Source organism: Hipposideros armiger, unplaced genomic scaffold (assembly GCF_001890085.2).
Source record: "Hipposideros armiger isolate ML-2016 unplaced genomic scaffold, ASM189008v1 scaffold_616, whole genome shotgun sequence".
Classification (NCBI taxonomy): Eukaryota; Metazoa; Chordata; class Mammalia; order Chiroptera; family Hipposideridae; genus Hipposideros; species Hipposideros armiger.
In genome coordinates this window covers 1073814-1086112 of record NW_017731966.1, presented here as the reverse complement: position 1 = coordinate 1086112, position 12299 = coordinate 1073814, and positions in this window count along the sequence as shown.

Sequence of the window (12299 nt, the reverse complement as noted above, 5' to 3'; positions counted from 1 at the left end):
ACGTCCTCCACAACTAGACTGAAGAACAAAAGGACAGCAACTTGTCTGTTCCCCTTCCCCCAATTCCCCAATAAAAATCTTTAAAAAAAAAAGAAAGAAAAAAGAATATATATATTTTTAACGTGGATAGGTTCCCCTTTCTCCCCTTACAAAAAAGAGGGATCTTCATCCTGGGAAGTTTGGGGTCCACTGCTCTAAACACTCTTCCTTCTTGCCTGTTCTTCCTCTCCCTTCTCGGTTCTCCTGGCTGGTCCCTCCCATACACCAAGAATCCTGATGCTTCAACGACTCCTTCATTTTCTCAGCCTCAGCTCCAAACTTCTTCTTCATCCTTCACCACATACTTGATGTGACAGTAGAGAAACAGAGGCTCTGAGACACCACAGCAAGTAGAAAAAGTGGGTTAGATACTCTTTGTGATCCTTTTGCCATAAAATTGCAAGCTTTTAACTGTGAGGTATGTAAGATAAGAGAGTGGGGAAGGCCTGCTTTGAGCTCCTCACTTCTCTTTTGTTGGCCATTTTCCTTCGCTTTGACAATACTGACCTTGTAGGCTGCCCCAAGGCTCTGGCAATTGCCAACATGCCGAGGCATTAGCCGTTTTTAATGATGGGGGGAGAGCTGAGGCAGAAGCATTAAAGTCTTCTGTTCCATGATGTCCAGGGGAATCCTAGAAATAAGGGTGTGCCCACCCCCATCACAACCCCAGAGCTGTACATCACCCTAGAGTGCTTTTCACCTCTAATGCTTTCACCTTGCCCTGAGCAGAAGTTAGGTCCTTAATGGCTTCTCAGCCAAAGATTGGGCATTCTTTCCAAAGGAAATGCATTTTAAGGTCAAGCCTCATGACAAAACAGAGAAAATATTAAATATCATGAGAAAACGAACCAAGGAAGGTAAAAGACTTTGGGTTTGGACTTTTAGGACGTCCTCTTGGTGTATAAAAAATGGCCAGAAATAGTTCCGAAAATGTCTTATGGAATTTCCAAATTAAAAATACCATGGGCAGGCCAGCTGAGTGGCTCATTGGTTAAGAGTTGGCTTGGGAGCATGAGCTCTGAGTAGCAGGGCCGCGGTTTGGATCCCACATGGGCCAGTGACACTGCCCTCTACAGCTAAGATGATGAAAAACAGCTTGACCTGGAGCTGGGTTGCTGTGAGTCGCTGGCTACGGCGTAGGCTGCAGCCTCTGCTGCAGTGGGCTGCCATTAGTTACTATGAGTGGCCGGCAGCCAGCGTGAACTGCCATCCAATGGCCAGCGACCTATCTGCCTCAGCCGGGAAGAACAATGATCACAATACTAACATGGGTCAGTGAAGCGACGTCCTCCTCAACTAGACTGAAGAACAAAAAAAAAAAGACAGCAACTTGTCTGTTCCCCTTCCCCGATTCCCCAACGCTGTTCTCTCCCCTAATTCCCCAGTAAAGTCTTTAAAAAAAAATACCATGGGCTTTAACACCTAATCTGAGCCTCCTTTATAAGCTGCAACTAAGACTATTATTTTTAAATGGTCATTCAAATCAGAAGTCCACTTATAAAGTGAAGATCAAACCTGAAAGAAAATATGAATCCCTCAAAAAAATCAGAATTTCAAAACTTAATCATAATAATGCCAGTGCCATTTCATCCTCATCTCTGATTTATGCTTTCCTACAAATAAAGATTGGTAAATTAAAAGTTTTTATTTGGCATTTATTGTACATTTTGGAGGATTTGTAAATCTGGTTCTTGATTTGTTGACACGATGGTTCCCTGGTAGGACTTGTAAATCAGTTTTCTGATGTGACAAATCAATTTTGTTTTAGAGATGATGCTCAGTGGCTAAATGAAGTGGAGAAGTAAAGGGACATAAATACTGTGAGCTTTAGACAGGAGAGTGTCATGAACAGGGCCAATGAAAACCCTATTTGCATCCTGGGAGAGTGAAGGTTTTTACAGTTGTCTCTGTTGGTGATTACAGGCCTTAGATTATGGGCTGTAAACTGGCTTCCAAGGGCCAAAATACAGTCCATAAACGTGTTTTGTATAGCTCATGAATTGCTTTTTAAAATTTTGTATTACTGTCATCAGTGGGAGAATTCAAGTAGAAATTCAAGTAACAGTGCTTTCTTGAAAAACAATCAGAAGTCCTGGCCACTTGGCCTGTGAATGGTCATGGCAACAGCCAGCTGGAAGCAGGGAGCCGTGTATCCCTGTACCTGGAACATGAAGCCCTATGCTGCCACAGGTCCCACCTGGCCTGCTCTACTCACTCACATCACCTACCTAGCCCCTGTGAACATTTGATCTTATGACCCCTTTTAGACACTAGAACATTCCAAAGACTAGTGTTTGGGAAAAGCCATACTAAAAACTCAGTTGTTGTTTATCTGAAATTCAAATTTAACTTAGTATCCTATACTATTGGGTTGTCGGAAAAGTCATGAGTATTTTTTGCTATGTTTTTCATTGCAAAAATGAATCATGACTTTTCCAACAACCTGATATTAATGTATCTGATACTCCCACTGTGGTAGGCAGAATTCTAAAATGGCTGCCAAGGTTTCCACACCCCAGGTGTATGTGCTCACCCCTGGAGTGTGGGCAAGACTGAATATGATGGATTTCACTCCCATGATCAGGTTATACAACAGAGGTGAAGGGAATTTGCAAATGTACTCAAGGTGCCAAATGGATTGACCTTGAGTTAATAAAAAAGGAGATTGAGGTAGATGTGACTTAATTGGGTGACACCTTAAAAGAGACTACCGCTTCTTGAAAAAGATTTGGAGAGTGAGAGATTCTTCAGCTGGTCTTGAAGTAGACTGCTGTGTTGTGAGAGGGCCTCTGGAGGAGCCCACGTGACAAGGACCTGAGTGCAAGCCCCAGCCAACCATTAGGAAGAAATGGTGATCAGTTATGAGGCCACAAGAAAATGAATTCTGCCCACACCAGTGAGTTTGGAAGATGACCTGAAACTCAGATAAAAACACAGCCCAACCGATACCTTGATTTCAGCCTTGCGAGACCCTAAGCAGAGAAACTAGTTGATCCACGCCCAGACTCTTGACCCACCGAAACTGTGAGATAAGAAATTAGTGGTATTTTAAGCCACTGAGTTTATGGTGATATATTACATGGTAATAAAATACTAATGCACCTATCAAAGTCTGTATTTCTTTGTCTTGATATGAAAAATTTTCAAATATTTTTTGGCAATTACAGAGATACTCATACACCACTACTGAGTAAAAGGATAAGTTATTTCACCTCTTAGCCAGGTGGTACTCAGGTAATTTTTATCTTTAGAGTTTTGATATATTGACTATCAGTGAAACCCATGCACTTGTCTATGTAGGGGAAGGTTAATATAAACATACATGTGACAATACAGGGGGTTGGGATTCAACTGGACTCTATCAGTATTTTTTTATGATTCCTCTTGTCATATGGCCTCTCCCTTTCATGGCCTTTTTCCCAATTTTGTGGACTTTTAGCTTCTCTTGCTACTGCCAACATTTATTTCTCCATCTTTTGCAATTTAAATTCCTAACAGCAAGAATCTAATGGGACCAATAGCTTCCTGTTTCTGAAGAGTTTTGTGCCAGCCCACATTATAATATCTGAAAAGCAGAGACTAAGCATGTAGGAGTTCTGGTTGTCTATTGCAGTGTAACAAACCTACAGTGTGGGCAGGACTCAGCGGGTCCAGCTCATCTCTGCTTCACGTGGCATTCAAATGGAGATGGAGGGTCCCTTTCCAAGATGATTCACCCACATACCTGGAAGGTTGATGTTGGCTGTTGGCTAGGAGCTCTGCTGAGGCTGCCAACAGGGGGTCTCAGTTTCTTTCTACCTGGGCATCTCCACAAGCCTGTAAGGGCTTCTCCACAGCATAGTGACTAGTATTCCAAAAGACAGGAATTAGAGGTTACTGATATTACCAGGCCTAGGTCTTGAAACTCATATAGCCACGGCCATTGTATTGTTTTGGTGAAACAATCAGAGACAGGGAAGGGAGACGTAGACCTCCATAATTCTATATCAGTGTGTGATATAGAATTTGCTGCCATATTTTACTACCAAAGTATCTGAATCATCAACCTATTATTTGACTGTCATTGGGTCAGGTGACCACTTCCGGCCACGTCATTATGGTTGAGGAGTGGTTATGTGGCATTGAATATGGCCCTTTGTATGCAGAGAAAGACAAAAATGCTTAATGAACATTTGTATCTCTTGGCAAGAAATGTGGCTGAGGCAATTTTCCTTAGAAAGGTTCAGATAATGCGGCAGGCAAGGCCTCCTTTAAGGTAGGCGGGGCCCAGGCAAATGTTTCTGTGGGGCCTCTGTCTGTGTAAATCATTTGTTTAAAAATGTATTTTTAAATGGCTCCATGGAAGTATGGTGATTTATTGAAAAAGATTTAGAATGAAGAAGAGAGAAGAAGTCCCTATGTATTTATTTGTTATCTAATCAGAACATGTGAGAGTCATACGAACCAGTGAGTCAGCATTACCCTGAGACCAATTTTGTACAACCCTGTGAAAGAAATACGCTGCCAGTAAGTAGGAGCGATCCACTTGCCATAGAGTCTCCTAGGACTAGGGACCAGCTACAGGACCACAGGACAACCTTATAGGACTTCTAGCCCTCCTAAGAGCATCTGGTCAACCACATATGGAGTAGAAGGCTGAACATGGCCTGAGAGGGAGGAGTAAGGACTAGGAACTGGAGAAAAACTTAGGAAATTTTGAGGAGGCACTCCAAAGTACACAGCCCCTGAAGCATAGGGTTTGGTACAAAAAGCCCTCTTACTGGGGTCTAAGTCCGGTAATGGTGACAGACAACATAAATGAAGTGTCTAGATCTTTGTTTTTAAGTAGTAAGCAAATGAGACACTAAAATGGGTTTGCCAACAATCAGGATTATTGTTGAGTGACAGGATTGTGTAGAGTGACAGATAGATATTTACATATGTCTAGTACTTCATACTCCCTTCTTCAAGTGGACACAGACCCTCTTAAGAGGATTCCATTCTGCATAATTCAGAAAGGACTTCCCTGACCTGGGCCCTGGTGGGCACATAACCCGACCTGTTTACTTCCTATTTCACCTGGCCATGGCAATGCATTTAGAGATGGGCATTTAGTAACACAGAATATTCTTTGAGATTTTATATATAGCTATCTGACTACTCAAAGGAAGAGAATGTTTATTCCTACTGAGCTCACAAGAAGTAAGGCTGCAATAATTTGAAGCTGTCTACAGCCCCTGTTTTTGTGCCCAGTGAAGGAAACCACCTAAAACTGAGAAAAATGACACCAATATGCAAAGGGAAACAAACCAACAGAGAAGGGAGATCAGTAGAAAGATGACACTATCTGAGACCCTGGATTTGGCTGTGCCTGAAACTATTAACTCAAAGTACTTCGGGCCACTCTTGGACTTTTCAGTTGTGTGGACTATAAATTATCTTTTGTGCTTAAGCTATTCTGAGATGAGTTCTGTCTTTAATAATCAAGTGCCCTTGAATATATTTATATAAGAGAAAAATGAGTAAACTCTTCTTCTTACACACATGCCAATATCATTCTAGCAAATTTTAACACAATAAATTCAACAAAATGGTGCCATGTTCTATTATGTTCCAATTATTGTCCTCAACAAGTTAGATGATACAAATTTTAATTAGTAACTGTGCTAGGTCAGGTTTCCTAGAATCAGAGCTGGAGAGAGGAATTCATGTATAAGTGATTTGTTGAGGGTGTGCTCTCAGAAGACCCCTGTAAGGGAGTGAGGGAAGGACAGGGAAGCAAGGGGTGCTGAGCAACAGCAAGTTTAGCCTTAGTCTTATCCTGGAGGAGCTCAGGGAGGTATTTTGCATCACATAATTTGTCCAGCTTTAAGGCAAGGGGCCTTTGTGTCCCTGCATTGGTCAGTCATTAGCCACTGGCTGCTCCATGGGAGATATAAACTCCAAGGCATATCCATTTGCCCAAGGGCAACCCTCCCGAAAGGACTGCAGGTATGAGCCCTGAGCAGCAATGCTGGCAGCACTTGGGGGGTGGAGGGTTGGGCACACCCAGCCTGTAAAAGGGATCCCATGGGATCTGGTGAGATACCAACAGCATCTGCTACCAGAACAGTCCTTGCCTTCTAGGTACTTACAATTTGAAAAATATTAGGAAACTTAATACAAATAACTTAGACAATTGTTTTAAATAATTTTTTTAATTGGGGAATTGGGGAAGGGGAACAGACAAGTTGCTGTCCTTTTGTTCTTCAGTCTAGTTGTGGAGGACGTCACTTCACTGACCCATGTTGGTATTTATCATTGCGCTCTTCCTGGATGAGGCAGATGGGTTGCTGGCCACTGGAAAGTTGCTCACTGTGACTCTTGGCAGCTCATGCCAGCTGCCAGCCACTCACGGTAGCTTATGGCAGCCCACTGCAGCTCCACTGCAGCCTACACCATTGCCGGCGACTCACACAGCCCAGCTCCATGTCAAGCTGTTGTTCACCATCTTAGCTGTAGAGGGCGCAGCGTCACTGGTCTTCATGTGGGATCCGAACCAGGGCCCTGCTGCTCAGAGTTGGTGCCCCAAGCCAACGTTTAACCAATGCGCCACTCAGCCAGCCCTATTTATTTATTTATTTTTTACTTCTTTATGCTGTTGCCTCAGTTCCCTTTTCTCACCCTGGTTTGCACTTCCCAAGTGTAGTATAATACTAAAATATCCACATAATACATAGATGTACTTCAGTGATACTCACTGCTGTTTGAAAATGTATTTTGTGACTATCCTAGAGTTTATCCATTTTCTTGGCAATGACATTTGGGTCACTTCCAATTTGTTTGCTATTTTAAATAGTATTACTAAGAACATTCTTGTACACATCTTCTGGTATACAAGTGAAAGATTTTCTCTTGGGTATATGCCAATAAGGAAAATTGCTGATTGGTGGAGTATGCAAATGTTTATCTTTACAAGAGAATGCCAGATTACTTTCTGAATTTGTTATACCAGTTTTCATTCTTAACAGCAATGTGTAAGAATTCCATTTGATCTATATCTCCAAGATTTGGTATTGTTCAAACTTTAAAATTTTTGTCCATTACAGATTTGTCCAAAAAATTAATCATTGGTCAATCAGTTGTTTGTAAAATGACATTTTTATCTTGGTTATGTTTTCCCAATTACTATGGAGATTGAGCATTTCTTTGTGTTATTTTTAGAGTTGTATTTCTGCTTCTATTTTATCCCCATTCATACTTTTTAAATCCATTTTTCATTTGAGCATTTTGTCTTTTTATTATGCATCTAAAGGAGCTCTTCATATGTTCTTTATTCTAGTCATTTGTCAATTAATTGTGCTGCAAATGCATTCTTCTAGTTGATAATTTGTTTTACTTTCTTTGTAATGTCTTTGATGGATAACTAAAACCTTTTAAGTTTCTTCCCAAATTTTCTATAAAAATACACTTTTGTTTTTAAATAGAAAAAAAAATTAACCCCCAAATAAAGAATTTATTAAATCTATATTATAGATTTAATTTTAAAAATGTGTGTGCATATTGTATGTGTATGTGTGTATTTGGAAGAAGACATACAAAATTTTTAATATTTATTATCAAAACTAAGAATATAAATATTAAGTATCTTCGTGTTTTTGTATTTTTAATATTATGCAATGAATGTTTAATTTTTGGAAATCAATGAAGAGGTGACTGGAATTTCAGAAAAGTTTAAAATCTAACAAAGAAAGGAAAAAGAATGCTTTCTATGTCAAAATAAGGTGATTCTAACATATAAACCAAGGGAGATAATTAACTATATATAAAGTTTTATGTAGTGGGGCTATGGGCCATTCATTTCAAATGTAAAACATATAAATTGCCTTAATATAAAAATATGTATATAGCTCTAGAAGAAAATTTAAAAAACAATCATTATCATTAATTAGAATTATCATTATTGAATGAAAGAAGCCAAATTTCAATACTGGGACTTTATGATGGAAAACAACAGAAAATAAATTTTTTTTTCTGAAAATTTTTTTTTCTGAAAACAGAAACACCCATTTCCTGGGTTTCACTGTGATAAGGCTGAGTATAACTTAAGCCAGAGCCAGACACACAGCATATTATAGGCCACAGCTAGGAAGCTCACTACTAAATGTATACTCAAAAAAGCAAATGGACAGAAGTAGGCTTAGCATCTGGTTCACCCTTTAGGAGTATGACACGGAAATTTCTGAGGCTAAGGACTGCTCTTAAATCCCATTTCATGGTATTGGGGGAGGGTTTGTCAATAACTAATTCAGCAAAAATTGGAATATATTGAGTTCAGCATTTCTTAGATCTTTAGTAGTCTTCACTGAATTTGTTGCTGGCAAAATAGTGCTTATAATGTATATGTATGTGTGTATATATATATTTTTTTAGCTGAGCCATCCTGCCACCTGTTGGCACCTCAGTGGCAGCTCAGCATAGGCCGGGAATTGAACCGCTGTTGCTCAGAGCTCATATTCTTGAGCAAGCTGTTAACCAACTGAGCTACTTGGCCTGCCCTCTTATAATGTATATTTTTTTAAAGTAGCAATTGATCACATAGATCAATGGAACAGAATAGAGAGCCCAGAAATAAATTCATGTGTATATGGACAATTAGTCTATGACAATGGAAGCAAGAATTTACATTGGGGTAAAGATAGTCGATCTAATAAATGGTGCTGGGAAAATTGGACTGACACATGCAAAAAAATGAAACTGGACCACCTCCTTATGCCATATACAAGAACAAATTCAAAATGGATTAAAGACTTAAATGTAAGACCTGAAACCGTAAAACTCCTAGAAGAAAATATAGGGTCTAAATTTGCAGACATCACCTGGAGCAATATTTTTACTGATACATCCCCGCGGGCAAGGGAAGTAAAAGAAAAAATGAACATATGGGACTACATCAAACTTGAAAGTTTTTTCACAACAAAGAAAACCATCAATAAAACAAAAAGGAAGCCTACTGAATGGGAGAAGATATTTGTCAATGAGATATCTGATAAGGGGTTAATATCCAAAATTTATAAAACACTCATGCAACTCAACACCAAGAACCAACAACCCAATTAAAATATGGGCAGAGGAATGAAGAGGCATTTCTCCAAAGAGGACATAATACAGATGGCCAACAGGCACATGAAAAATGTTCAACCTCACTAATCTTTAGAGAGATGCAAATAAAAACCACCATGAGATACCACTTCACTCCGGTCAGAATGGCTATCATCAATAAATCAACAAACAACAAATGCTGGCAAGGTTGTGGGGAAAAGGGAACCCTGGTGCATTGTTGGTGGGACTGCAGATTGGTGCAGCCACTATGGAAATCAGTATGAAGGTATCTCAAAAAACTGGAAATAGAACTACCTTATGACTCAGCAATTCCACTCTTAGGTATTTATCCAGAAAAGCCCAAGACATTAATTTGAAAAAATAGATGCACCCCTATGTTCATTGCAGTGCTATTCACAATAGCCAAGACTTGGAAACAACCAAAATGCCCATCAGTAGACGACTGGATTAAGAAACTGGGTACATTTACACAATGGAGTATTACTCAGCTATAAAGAAGAAGGAAATCGTACCATTTGCAACGATATGGATGGACCTAGAGAACATTATGCTAAGTGAAACAAGTCAGTCAGAAAAAGACAAATACCATAAGATGTCGCTTATGTATGGAATCTGAAGAACTGAATAAATGAGAAATGTAAACAGAAATAGTCTCAGAGACACAGAGGAAAAACTGAGTGTTGCTAGTTGGGAGGGGATGGGGATGAAGGAGAAGGGGAAGGGATGAGATAATACAAATTGGTAACTACAATATGGCCTCAGGGATAGAAAAGACAGTCTGGGGAATATAATCAATAATGTTGTAAATATTTNATTGGTAACTACAATATGGCCTCAGGGATAGAAAAGACAGTCTGGGGAATATAATCAATAATGTTGTAAATATTTCTTAGGGGGCCAGATGGACTCATGTCTTGTTAGGGAGACCACTTCATAGATGGTATAGAAGCCTGACCACTGCACTGTACATCTGAAACTGATGTTGAATAATATTGTATGTCAACTATAATTATATATACATATAGTCACAGAATGTGGAGTAGAGTGTGGTAATGGAGTCAATGGAATTGTAATAGATAAGTATGCTATCGGGGAAGGGAGGGCAGTGGATGGGGGAAGGGGAGTTGTTACTTTGTGAGGGGTGAAAAGGATAACTATTGCATTGTTTTGTATACCTGAAACTAATAATAATAAAAAAGAAAAAAAATAGCCATTGATGAAAAGACCAGGTAGGAGTTACAAATTTGATTTGAATTTTCCTATATGTTAAGAACTATTGTTTGTATAATCTATCAAAGTTTTAAAATGGTTCTCAGTTTTATTAATTCACTTGATCTCTATGATAACTTTGTGAAGCAAATGAAACAGGAATCATAAGTTCCAATGAGGCAATCAAGTCTCAGAAGGTGCACATTCCCAAGGAAACATAATGGACAAGTGATGAAGCCAGGGTCCACACCAGATCATTTTTCTCCAGTTTCAGTGCTTTTTTAAAAAATTTTTTTCTATAGCAGAATAGGGCCTGGGAAATATAGACACTCAGTAATAGCTGCCAGGGATATCTGTTTTTCCAGTTCCTAGATGTAGTTGAGAAATTAATCAGTTTTACAAGAGAAAATACATTTCATTATGAAATAATTAAACGATGGAAGACAGAAAAGCAGCAGTTTAGCTATTCAAAGAAACCAAATGAAATGTGGAGGAAAATGAAAGCCAAGGAGCCAGTTAGAGAAGATTTAACGAGTAACACAGGTCAAAATACAGACACATCAGGGGAAAAGGAGGCAAGATTCCTGCCAGACTCTACCTTAGCTAAGCATGCAGCTCTACACATGGTTCTTTTGGTTGCGGGATACATGCAGTCAGGGAAAAGGCAACGTCACCAGACTAAACATGGGGTGTCTGGTTTTATGAAACAATTTGGGAATGTGGTGAAAGAGGAGGGAATGCAAAATACATGAGCAAAGATCTATGGTTGTTGGGTCAGAAGGACTAAGTAGGGGCATGATGAATTATAAGCTTTAAAGTAAGAAAGCACAGGCCTTGAAAGATAGGAAGAATGTCTATTGAACAAGATTTGATGTGTTTTATAACCAAAAACAGATGAACAAGGGTTATTCATTCATTTATTTATTCAGTGCATAAACATAAATCCAGTGTTAGAGGGCTTTGATTAGGAAATGGTGAATTAAAACATGGGCAATTAAAAAAAAAACCACCCAAACTGCTACTGAATATGCAACTTTGTTAAGCAAAATCATTTGATATTATTGGAAAAGAGCACTTGGCTTAGACCTAGATTACAGAATATCAGTGGAGAAGAAATCAAATAGCATCTGGTTTCAACCTATCTAGAGACAGAGTAACCAACTTAGGGGTTTTAATTTCTGAGACTCTGGAAATTCCATTGCCCCAAATACATTTTTTCTATGTAACATCAAAAATTCCAATATCGAAACTTAAGGATGATAATGTATCAAGTAAGTAAAATAAGAGCCATTAACCTACCTTAGATACAAAAAAAACATCATAAAAACATTTTTGAATGCACAGTGCCTATGAACTCTTCTTGAAAAAACTACTGGAGTGTTATTATTGGCCAACAAAGTGATGTTAGTGCATAGCAGAAGTAGAAATCCATAAAAAGAAATTGATAACATAATACTAAGAAGTGGAATAAAGACTAAATACATATGAGTATTTTAGCTATAAGAATAGAATGTATTGGGTTGTCAGGAAAGTCACTACGTATTTTTCTATGTTTTTCAATGCAAAGATGCGTCATGACTTTCCCGATGACCCAATAAATGCTATAAATATTAACAATGTATAAACTATGCAAATTACAATAGTTGGGAGAGAAGAGTGAGAAAAAAATGAAGGAAGTATAACTATAATATGTTCTTATGCTTTATAACCAGGAGTAAAAAGATGCATTTAAAAATGGCAATTCATAGAAAAATCATACAATCAATTAAAACTGGAGGATGGGGCAAGGGAAGACATGGACATGTACCAGTTTTGTCACTGTTATCATAGAAATTCAACTGACACTGTCTAAAGAAAAATAGGCTTAAAGGTATTATGTTGTTATGAATATAAAGAAATTATCTAGATGAAATATGTAAACCTTCCTTCTAAATGATAAAAAAAATCACACTATACATATAAAGTTTTTT